We start from the raw sequence: 12233 nt of genomic DNA, 5'->3' as shown, positions 1-12233 counted from the left end.
GATTCGTCATTTTTCGTTAAAAATCAGCAGTTATTTAAGATGGATGTTAATATGATAGTCATTTGAGATTTTGAGATTTATCATATCTAGGGGTGTTTATAATTCGGTTAAAACCGAATTAACCGACCGAACCGAAATTTTGATCAGTTAATGGCTAATGTTTTTCAAACTTCATTTTCGGTTAATTCAGTTCGAAATCGGTTAATTAATTGAATCAATCGAAATTATTAACTATTTAATAAATGATATATATTATTTAGTTTTAGAAGTGTTTAAACTTCGGTTTTAACCGTATTATCCGGCCGAACAAACCAAATAAACCAAAAATATTAAATATATAATATTTACATATCATTTATAAATTTCGGTTAACCGACCAATTATTGGAACATAGTTCGATTTGGTTAAATTTTTTTGAAAATAATTCAGTTTGATTAACGGTTAAAGTGAAAAAAATATCGATTAATAAAATTTAGGTAATTTGGTTCGGTCAGTTAACCAAATTAATCATTTGAACACCTCTAATCATATCGCAGTCAACAAGTTAACGTGCCTATCAGAATATCATCCATTTTTTAATGAACGAATGTGCAACATAATAACATTTTTGTAACTTTTAATACTAGAGGGACTCAACAAAGCAACACTCTAAGGTCGAAGGACCATTTTATATTTTTTTATAGTCAAGGGACTTAATAAAACAATATCATATAATGAAAGGACCATTTACGTTCTTTACCCATAAGATAAATGAATCACCTTATTAAGGATATACCTCAGCAATCAGCGCCAACAAAATAGAGAACGAACACTCAAATCTATTGCACAGCAAGCGTAAAAAGAATACAGTTGAAAGGCATACAAGGACCAATAGCTAAACAATAAGCCAATAGCACTAGAACTACATGACTCAACAACTGGAAATTATGATATACTATACCATTAAAGGTCATTTGCAGTATGATCGACTTTGCCGCATGAAAAAAAAACCCGGAGCGAGAACGCTTCGTTAGCATGTCAGATACACCTTCCATCGGTTTTAAAGGGACCCTTTCTCTTAACCCTTTTCTTCATCGTCTCGGCCCACCTCATAAATATGTTAGAGGCTTCAATCTCGGAGATATTCATTTTTCGAGCCAGTTCTTATAGTATGGCGGGTTTCCCAGCTCTAGAGAAATTGGCAGCAAACTTGTCGTAATCGAATTGACGAGCTTTCATTCCTTTCTCTATCATTTCTTCTAAAAGTCTACATGCCTCTCCCGATCTACCTAGACAGATTAGCCCTCCGATGAAAACAGTGTATGAAATATCATCGGGCCAATATCCCTTTTCGGTCATCTCGTCCCAAATAGCACGGCTCATATCATAGTTCCTGGACTGGAAGGATGATTTCATCATCATATTGAATGTGTGAATTGTTGGTTGGATTCCGGTCTGAATCATCTTCTTGTATACCATCATCGCATCATCCGGCATCGGTTGAGTTGTCAACAGTTTAATCAGGGCATTGTAGGTATGACCATCGGGTGGACAACCCTCGTCTCCATCTCCTTCAACAACCTGTAAACCATGTCCATCCTTCTCTGACTTCCAAAACCGGTTATCAAACATGTGTAAACCGCCGTATCGGGCGGACATCCAGAATGACACATCTCCTTGAAATATCGAACCGCTTCGCCCATCTTTTCCTGCTTGCAACACTCCTGAATCATAATCGTATAGCTGCGAACATTCTGCAAAGGACCCTTATTTTTCATTACCTCAAACAACTTCATCGCATCGGATGTCTTCCTACTCCTCAACAGCCCTTCGATCATAACATTATGAACAACGATATCCGGCTCAAACCCTTATCGATCATCTCATTCCAAACCCTTCCGCTTCCATTAAATTCCTCACGCTCCACCAACCATTAAGCATTATCGTATGCGAACTCAAATCGGGCGTAAACTGGTCCCTCAACTTCTCGAAAAGTGCTTGCACTTCTTTCTCGAGCTTAGCCCTCCTGAGACTCTCGAGAAAGCAATTAACAGTATCAACACCAGCTTTATATCTGTACTTCTTCATCAAATCAAAGATCTCAGCACCTTTCTTCCTCTCCTTGGCAGCCGCAAAAGCTTTAATGGAGATGATAAAAGTGTCCATCGTCAAAACCCCTCTAGCACCTATCTCTTCGAGCATCGACAACATCGTCTCGAACTGTCGATTCTTCGCTAAAACACTCATCTTGTTATAAGTCTTGGAATCATGCTCAAACCCCGGTTTTTGCCCGTTCCAACAGAAGAACCTAAAGGCCGGCTTTCAAGCATGTCGGAACCGATCTAACACATCAATGATCAAATCATGGGTAAGATTAATCCCGCATTCATCTAAAACAACCTCCATATTTCGGTCTAAGCTAAACAATTCGTCGATCACCTTGCATACTCTCTCGACCTCCTTCGGGTCCAACCAAGATTTGAACCCATCGGATTCGATGCCGGTCTCGGACTCCGCATCACCGTCGGTGACGCTAGAGAAACCCCTACGATTCAAATCTAGAACTAGCATTTGTTCTTGTAAATTACGGAATGGAGGGGAGTGTGGCAAAAGAGACGGAATTTGACTAAAACGACGGAGAATATGATAAGGAGAAGGATGAAGCAAACTAAACAAGGGAATAGAGCTACCACGAGGAAACCACACCTGCTCTTCTCCACGTCGTCGTTTTTCTCGTGCTCTCGGTCTCTGACTTAGAATGAAAAGGTCCGCATTTGATCCGCCATGGATGAATCTGCGATGAAACCCAGAGTTCAAATGTTTTCCGATGAAGCTCGTGGTGACGGTAGCAGAAGTCATTAGAGAAATATACATTTAATTGACATTAAACAAACAGGAACAAGGAGTAAATGAGCTAATGGTTGTAGAGTCGACCATTATTGGGCTTTGTTGATGATCCTCCAAGGTAAGTCTTTTCGGCAAAATTAGCCCAATACCCCAGTCGGGTAAATTATTTAGAGTATTAAGCTAGTCCAGAATTTTTTCATGTACGGTATTTCGAGGAGTTCATTATCTCGAGGCGAAGAGTTTCCTCAAATAATGATTTTTTTAAACTTGTCATTTTGAGGTAACGAATTTTAATAAAATATATATTTTATTAATTTTTAGCACATGGAGATTAAATTTTTAAAAAATTATTTTTATTAAAACTTATAATCTCAATATGACGAGTTTCATAGACTGTAGTAAATATCGTAGATCCTAAATTAAATTTTGTACTGGCCTAATACTCTAAATATTTACCCGCTTGGGGTATTCACCCATTTTTTCAGTCTTTTCATTACCTATAAATTGGGTTGCCATCTCTTCAACTGCTTAAAGATATTAAAGTTTATATTTTTCTGTAATTAATTTTAGGACAAATGATGCATTTAGTATCTAAACTATTAGTTTTAATCTCTTTTAATATATAAATTTTCAAGTTTTTTAAAATCATGCCTAATATTTAGTTTTATTTTATTTTAGTACCTCACTGTTGAAAACTTAACGCGTTTAGTGCGAAACTATTAGTTTTAGTCCGTTTTAGTAGATAAACTTCCATTTTCTAAAAATTTAACATTAAATTTTGAACAAGGTACTAAAATGAAACAAAAATGAAAGTTTTTAACGGAGAGTACTAAAATGAAATAAAAAATAAACTTTAGGTATAGTTTTGAAAAAATTAAAAGTTTAGATATTAAAATGGATCAAAACTGATAGTTTATGTACTAAATATGTAATTTACCCTTAATTTTAAATAAAAAAATATGATATTACCCATTTATATCATGTAAATCTTATTATTTTATATAAAAATTTAGTCATTGTATTAATTTAAATAAATAATTGAGTTGAAATTAAAATTATATATTCTTTCATTGAAATTTAAAAAACAATATCATTGCATTCCGTTAGATGATGTACTTACGAGCATTCCAGATAACCAAAGAGTTTTCATAGGGGGAGACTTCAATGGCCATATAGGTAGTGAAATCGACGGGTATGACGGTGTTCATGGGAGTTTCGGTTTCGGTAGTAGGAACGAGGAGGGGCGTACATTGCTTGAATTTGCTACTGCACACGATATGGTGGTCACTAACTCATTCTTTAACAAGAGAGATGTGAACTTGATTACGTTCCATAGCGGGGGACATTGTACCTAAATCGACTACATCCTGGTTCGAAATCGGGATCGGTGGGCTTGCATTGACTGTAAGGTGTTCCCTGAAGAGGCGTGTGCATCACAACATAGATTGTTGGTTTTGGTGTTTCGCGTACGCCATGGGCGGAGCACTCATAGGAGGGCTAAACTAGGTAAACCGGATCCTTTGGAAGAACTTACATAGAGCGACAGCTGATGACTTTAGGAGTAAGGTTTTGTCTCATACAGGTTTTGGAACTACAAACTCGAATAATGCAGATTTGTTATGGAAAAATATGGCAAATTCCATCAGAGAAGTGGGCAAAAACACCATTGGGTTGTCGACAGGGAAGGTCAAGGATCATAAAGAATCGTGGTGGTGGAACGACGAAGTCCAAACTAAGGTAAAGACAAAGCAAACTTGCTTCAAGAAATTCTACAATGTAATGACGATGAAGAAAGGTCGAGAGCTAAACAAAGATACAAGGAGGCAAATCGGGAAGCTAAGAAAACAGTAGCTAAAGAAAAGGATAAGGCATACGAGGAAATGTACAAGAGATTAGACACCAAGGAAGGACAAAATGGCATTTTCAGGCTTGTAAACTCCAGGAAGAATAGGAGAAATGATCTTGGTAGCATTAGGTTTATTAAGGACAACAATGATGTTCTTTTAGTGAAAGAGCATGATATAAAAAGGGTTTGGGGTAGTTACTTCTTTGGCTTATTTAATGGCGGTGCCTCTCCCTGTAGAGATAGTACCATTGATGGGTCAGCCGACCATCATACTACGGCCAATGACTGCCCTACAAGTAGGATTGGGAGTGAGGAAGTTAAAATGGCTCTTAGAAAGATGGTGAGGGACAAAGCTGTCGGTCCAGATGAAATTCCTATCACTGTGTGGTTGGCCCTCGGAGAAGAGGGAGTTAAGTGGTTGACCAACATCTTTAATATTATTTTAGAGTCTGTCAAGATGCCAGAGGAGTGGAGAGAGTCTACGGTGATACCAATCTATAAGAATAAAGGAGATCCCCAACGTTGTGGAAACTACAGAGGTATTAAACTACTCAGTCATACCACGAAAATATGGGAAAGGGTGATAGAGGCTAGGTTGAGACAGGTTACTAGGGTTTCGGAAAACCAATTTGGCTTTATGCCAGGCAAGTCTACTACGGAGGCTATTCATCTACTTCGACGACTTATGGAGAAATATAGGGGGCAAAATAGAGATCTTCACATGGCGTTCATTGACCTTGAGAAGGCGTATGATAGCGTTCCCCGCGATACGATCTGGAAGACCTTAGAAACGAGACAAATCCCAACTGCTTAAATCCGGGCGATTCGTGATATGTACTGTAGATCTACTACATATGTTAGGACTACAGTTGGCGATACTGAGGTATTCCCTGTGGAAATCGGACTTCACTAGGGGTCGGCTCTTAGCCCTTACATCTTCGGCTTGATTATGGACGACATCTATTGTGTGACACCAGACGGTGTTCCATGGTGTATGCTTTTCACTAACGACATTGTCCTAGTTGCTGAAACAAAAACTGAGCTGAATAGAAGGCTGCCTACATGGAAGACTGCTTTAGAAGTAAAAGGTCTAAGGATTAATATTGAAAAGACAGAGTATTTATGTTAAAACTTCAGTGGGAACCAAAAACGATGAAAATGTAGATGTATGCATCGAAGGACGCGTTGTCCCCTCAAATGATTGTTTCAAGTACCTAGGGTCTATGATACATAAATATGGGGGGTATAGATGATGACATTACACACCGTATAAAGGCGAGATGGCTAAAGTGGATGACTGCTACTGGAGTTTTGTGTGACAAGAAGATGCCTCTAAAACTTAAGGGAAAATTTTATAAAATGGCAATAAGACCAGCGCTACTGTATGGATCAGAATGTTGGGCAATCAAGAAGGATCACTTAAGGAGGATAGAGGCCGCAGAAATGAGAATGCTTCGATGGGCATGTGGTAGGACTCTGTGGGACATGACACCAAACTCTGCAATTAGGATGTCCTTGGGGGTGGTGCCTGTATCCAAAAAATTGAGGGAGGGAAGACTACGATGGTTTAGGCATGTCCTTAGGCGACAAACGTCGGATGCGGTCAGGAGGGTAGAGTCGATTACAGTCGACGGTGCCAGAAGGAGAAGACGACCAAGGAGGAAGTGGGTAAACTGCTTGAGATTTGATTTAAAGGATTTAGCCCTTACCGAGGACATGACCTCTGATAGGAATGTATGGAGACTCAAGACCAAGGTAGCCGAGAAGTGTGGGTCACAGCCATAGGGTGTAGCATCTCAGTATGCTTTTTAATGCCTTTGTATTAATTTCCATGACTTCTACTTTTTATAGGTTTCTGTCATTGGAATTTATGAAGGCTTAGAACTAGGGTAGCGAAGTAATGTTGCCTTAGTTATAGGTTTTAACCCATTTGACTTTATTCCTTCTCATAACTTGCTATCGCTGAATTTTGTGTATCCTTCTCTGCATGTTTCCTCCTTCCAAATATAGTCGGGACTTACGTTTCTATCTTTATGCAGAGATTTTTACGCAGGGATTACTTCAATACAGACGTGCATGAAGACTGCATATAAAGACTGTTCAACTAATTATGTATTTATTTATTTATTTATACATGCATGTGATTTACCTTATTTTTATTTTTCTGACTGCCGGAGGTCTTCAGCGAATGCTCTCAACCTGGCGTTGGGGGTAGCCTAACCCTATCTCCCTCTTACCTCATTGCATATGGGAATAGGGTTGTTTTTGTTGTTATAGTAATAAATATAAGCAATTCCACAGAACATAAAATTCCAACAGTAAACTTTTTTTATTGTTTTTACCATTTTTACAGTTTTAATCAATTTTATCCTTTTTTTACTTTTTTAATACTATCGTATAACCAGTTAGATTTAAGGGTAAATTATGTATTTAATACTTAAGCTGTCAGTTTTAATACCTAAACTTTCAAAAAAATCAAGATCATACCTAAAGTTTAGTTTTTGTTTCATTTTAGTACCCTCCGTTAAAAACTTTAGTTTTTTGTTTCATTTTAGTACCCATGTTCAAAATTTAACATTAAGTTTTGAAAAAAAATTAAAGTTTAGATACTAAAATGGACCAAAACTGATATTTTATGTACTAAATGCGTTTAAGTTTTTAATGACAATATACTAAAATGAAATAAAAATTAAATGCTAGATATGATTTTGAAAAATTTTAAAATTTTGAGTGCTGAAATAGATAAAATGATAGTTTAAGTACTAAATACGTAGTTTATCCTAAACTTTTGTTTCTAAGGGTAAACTACAGCGTTGGTCACTTTTGTTTCATTTTCTTAAACATATGGTCACTCGTTTTAAACTACTTAACGCGTGGTCACTTTTATTTCATTTTAATTAAGACGTGGTCACTGGGACGTTACCATTTACTAGTTTGATGATGTGGCACGTTAGTAAAAGGGTTTAATTTTCACTTTATCCCTTGAACTTTATAAAATACTAATTGGGGACTATTTTATAAATTCAAAGTAAATTAAGGACAATGTTATAATTTACCCTTTTCTTAACCCCAACTCCATCTTCGTCGATCACCTTATCTCCGACCAGCGGTGGTGTGCACCACCACCACCAAGATTTTCCTACCATCCCCAATCAAAACCACTCTAGTTAATCGTCGAAGCTCATCGCCGATCTTTGTGGATTACCCTTTGAAGCTACGTTGAAAACCTAAAAACCCACCGTTGATTCTATTCGTGATACCAATTACCACAGGCGTCCGTAGGTTGCACCATCACCACCAAACGGAGCGTAGTCCCAGCCCGACCAAAATCCGACCACCCTCACATTGTTAATTGTCGTTGTTTTCCTCGGAGAATAACTTAAAGCTTCATCGAAAATCTTTAAAATTGTCACTATTTTTGTATTTTTAGCGTCGTTTCCGAGCTCTGTTCACCTCACCACCACCACCATCGCCATCTGGTTCCTCTCTCAGTTCCGATCAAAACCCAGTTGGTATCGTCCCATACCGCTGTCATTTCCTCCGATCTCCGTGGTAAGCTAGGGGAAGATAGGGTAGTCGGTTGAGGAAGATAACATATAAAAAAGCCTTTTTTTAAATGGTCCCTAATTATACTTTTATCTAAAGTTCAAGGGTTAAATTAAAAATTAAACCCTTTTATTAATAAATCACGTCAAAAAATCGTTTAAGGTTTAACGGTAATTTATGTTAAGTGACCAAGTCTTAATTAAAATGAAACAAAAGTTATCACGTCTTAGTTAAAATGAAATAAAAGTGACCAAGAGTTAACTAGTTTGAAACGAGTGATCATACGTTTAAAAGACTGAAATAAAAATGACCAACCCTAGTTTATTTTTTTAAAACTGAAACGATAATGAAATTTATTGAAATAAAATAACATATAACCTTAACAACACAACTAATCAAGTAAAGAATTTTAGAGATTATATCTAAAAAAACTCAAACATAAAATAAAATCTAAATACATAATAACGAAATATTCTTTTAAATCTGACGTGCCTTGTCCATAATAATTTAGTAATTAATTGATCAGAGCATACGTAAATTACACTTTTCCACATGCCAACACTTTTGACCCAACAAAATACATACTGTGGATTTACTTCTGATCTGATCTTTGAGTGGAGATATGCTACTCCGCAAATTCTAAACTTGTTCCTCTTGCTCTTCTGAACCTACGTGTAAAAATACTTTCACGCTAAGTCATAAACTTAGTGAGGCATATAAACATATAATGGAAATTCTAACTTATAATCATGTATGAAGAATTACTACTATTATATCATACACAAACGTATATTCGTTCATATATCAAATTCACACATGCACATGTATAAATTATCTTCATTTTATTATTATCATATTATTATCATTAATATCTATATACAGTCAAATTTTAAGAGAGGTTTTGGAACCCCCTTTATGGTTTCAAAACCCTATACGGAATTGTAGATTTTTCAACTTTCAACGGCTCTAAATCATCCCCAACAGATAGAAATGGCTAGTAACTCATTCTATCATATAAAAACAAGTTCAAGACACTTGAAGAATGTGACACAACACCTATCCAAGCATTGATCATCAAAAGAAATTTTTTCACTCTTTTATTCATTTTTCTCTTGTAAATAGTGTGTTTTTAGTGATTTTAAATTGTAAACACCTTCCTTTGAGAGGTTTCTTGTTTACACTGTTTTTATCCTTTGTAAATAGGGAGTGGTTATATCTTAATCATTGAAAAGACGGGAAATTGTGAACGTTACTCTTAAGCCTAGAAAAAGAAAGAACAAATTAGTGAATTTGTTGGAAATCCGTAGTGAGGAGCTAAGGTAGTACATGTAGACTTCATTGAGAAAGTTTAACCACTATAAATCATTGTGCAAATCTTTCCTATCATTTCTACTTATTTTCCTAAATTTTTGAAAAGTCAATTCACCCCTTCTTGGCGATTTTTGGTTGATCGATCGAGCCTAACAATTGGTATTAGAGCTTAACTCATTAGAACGTCTAACAACTTTGTGACTATCTTGAAAGAAGCTCTACCATTTTTGACACAACCAAGAAGATAGCTTTCAACTCTGACTCATTTTACATGGAAGACTCCCAACCAATGGACAAGTCTCCATACTTCAATGGAGCTAACTATTGTCAATGGAAGAAATTAAAAAAGTTATTTATCCAATCCAATGATCTTGATGCATGGGAGATGATCGAGAACAACTACTCTTGAAGAGCCTAATGTATCTTCTAACTCTAGTGAGTCTAATTCATATTCTTTTAATGAGTTACAAGATGCATATGATGAATTATTCTTGGAGTTTGAGATCATGAACTCCAAATACAAAAAATTGATTTCAAAATTTAAAGTTGAAAATAATTTTCTTTGAAAGCTAAAATGGATATTGAAAATCAAAATGAAATTTTGAAAAAATGATTTAGAGCTTTCAAAAATAAAAATTGATAATTTTGAAAAAGAATGCTTTGATTTAAAAGTTAAGCTTGAATGCTTAGCAAAAGAAAATGAAATCATTTTAAATAATTCATCGAATTTCATCATGACAAAGTGCTCAATTGTCATTATAATGGTCATTTGGAACATGCATGCCCTTTAAAGAAAGGAAAACGTTTTAAAATTAAACAAGTATGGGTTCTAAAGGGGACAAGGGGCATTAAAACTAATGTTCAAAGACCCAAAGCAATTTGGATACCAAAATCCAAATAAATGTCTCTTATAGGTGTAGGGGAGCAATGTAGATGAAAGTGAAGATATTCAAATGTTATAGCCACACTTGATAAGGAATGGGTAACCTCTAAGCTGATTTTGATTATCTTGCATAATTGGTTGCTCATTTGGTTTAAGCAAGCATTAGTTTTGATTTTAAATGATTTTATGTTGTTAGGTATGGCTCATAAATATACGGTACATGGTTATTTTTGTAAATATGTACCAGGGTTTATTTATTATAAAAGGAGATGTAACCAAAACCTATGAGATATTGAATAAAAATTCTAGCGCCGCCTAGGGCACCGAGGATGTAACCACATTGTTGAACCTCGTTAAAATTCTTGTGTTCTTTTCATTTTTTTATCCGATTTTTCAACAATTGGTATCAGATGTCAGGAGCCAAATTCAAAGTTGCGAAATTTGATGGTCAGGGTAACTTTAGATTATGGAAAACAAGGGTGAAGAATCTGTTGGCGTAGCAAGGATCTGAAGGCTTTGCGACTTACAAAGTTAGCGTCGATGGAGGAGGAAGATTGGGAATAATTGTAGCAAAGAGCGAAAAGAACCATACGATTATGTTTGGTGGACGAGGTCATGTATCACGTCATGCATTTGTCGTCTCCAGATGAAATTTGGAAGAAGTTGGAAAGTCAGTTTATATCCAAATCCTTAGCGACTAAAATGTATCTAAAGCAAGGCTGTATGGGCTGAAGATGCAGGATGATCATGATTTGGCGTAATACGTGAATGTCTTCAATCAAATCGTTTCTGATTTGGCTTGGCTTGAGGTGAAAATTGAGGATGAAGACAAAGCGATGATTTTGTTGTGTTCGTTGCTTCCCTCTTACGAACACATGGTGACTACTCTTACATATGGGAAAGAGACTATCAAAGTTGAGGAGATTACTGCAGCCTTGTTGGCTCACAACCAACGGAAGCATAATGCAGGGGAAACCTTCAAGCTGATAGCTTATATGCTAAGGGTAATCAAGACCGTGGACGGAAGCCAGAGAAGGCAGGGTTTAGGAAGTGGAATTTTATATCCAAATTTAGAGATAAGAAGACAATTCACTATTACAAGTGCAAGGAGGCAGAACATATGAAGCGAGACTGTCCGAAGTTGAAGAAGCAGGCCGATGAGAAGCGTGATGACTCATCCAAGTCTGTGAATGTGGTCGAGGATGACAATTCTGATTGCAGTGAGGGTGATATGCTCTCTATTTCAATGACTCAATTGAAGGATGCTTGGATTCTTGATTCTGGATGTTCTTATCACATCACGCCAAATAGGGAATGGTTTTCGACATACAAGTGGTTAATTCTGGTTCTGTTTATTTGGGTGATGATCGATGTTGCAATATTGTTGGTATTGGTGATGTCATAATTCATATATATGATGGTTCTGTTCGGGCATTGTGTGGTGTTCGACATATCCCAGATTTAAAGAATAATTTGATTTCTTTGGGCACTTTGCATAAGAATGGTTTTATCCCTAAGGCTGATGAGGATAGGGAAACCATTCTGATTATTAAAGGATCTTTGACTGTGATGAAAGGAAAGATGACTGCAGGAATATTTACATATTGTTAGGGAGTACCGTTGTAGGTGGAGTTCATTCTGTTGAATCCTGTGATGATACTACCAAACTGTGACATATGTGTCTTGCTCATCTTAGTGAACGTGGTATGGCTGAATTACATAAAAGAAATCTGTTGCATGGTGTTAAAAGATGTAAGCTCTATTTTTGCAAGTATTATGTTCTTGGTAAACAGACTAAGGCTTGTTTCAAGACTGGAAAGC

General features: G+C 36.3%; 1 pseudogene; it reads right to left on the bottom strand.

Annotated features, from left to right (window-relative positions):
* Positions 1-885: 885 nt before the first annotated feature.
* On the bottom strand, positions 886-2853 carry LOC120116468 (annotated as a pseudogene).
* Between the last annotated feature and the right edge of the window lie 9380 nt (positions 2854-12233).

This window comes from Hibiscus syriacus, unplaced genomic scaffold (assembly GCF_006381635.1).
Source record: "Hibiscus syriacus cultivar Baekdansim isolate YM2019G1 unplaced genomic scaffold, ASM638163v2 tig00110299_pilon, whole genome shotgun sequence".
NCBI classification, from domain to species: Eukaryota; Viridiplantae; Streptophyta; class Magnoliopsida; order Malvales; family Malvaceae; genus Hibiscus; species Hibiscus syriacus.
Note: the sequence above shows the minus strand (reverse complement) of the source record. Positions and strands in the feature narration are given on the sequence as shown.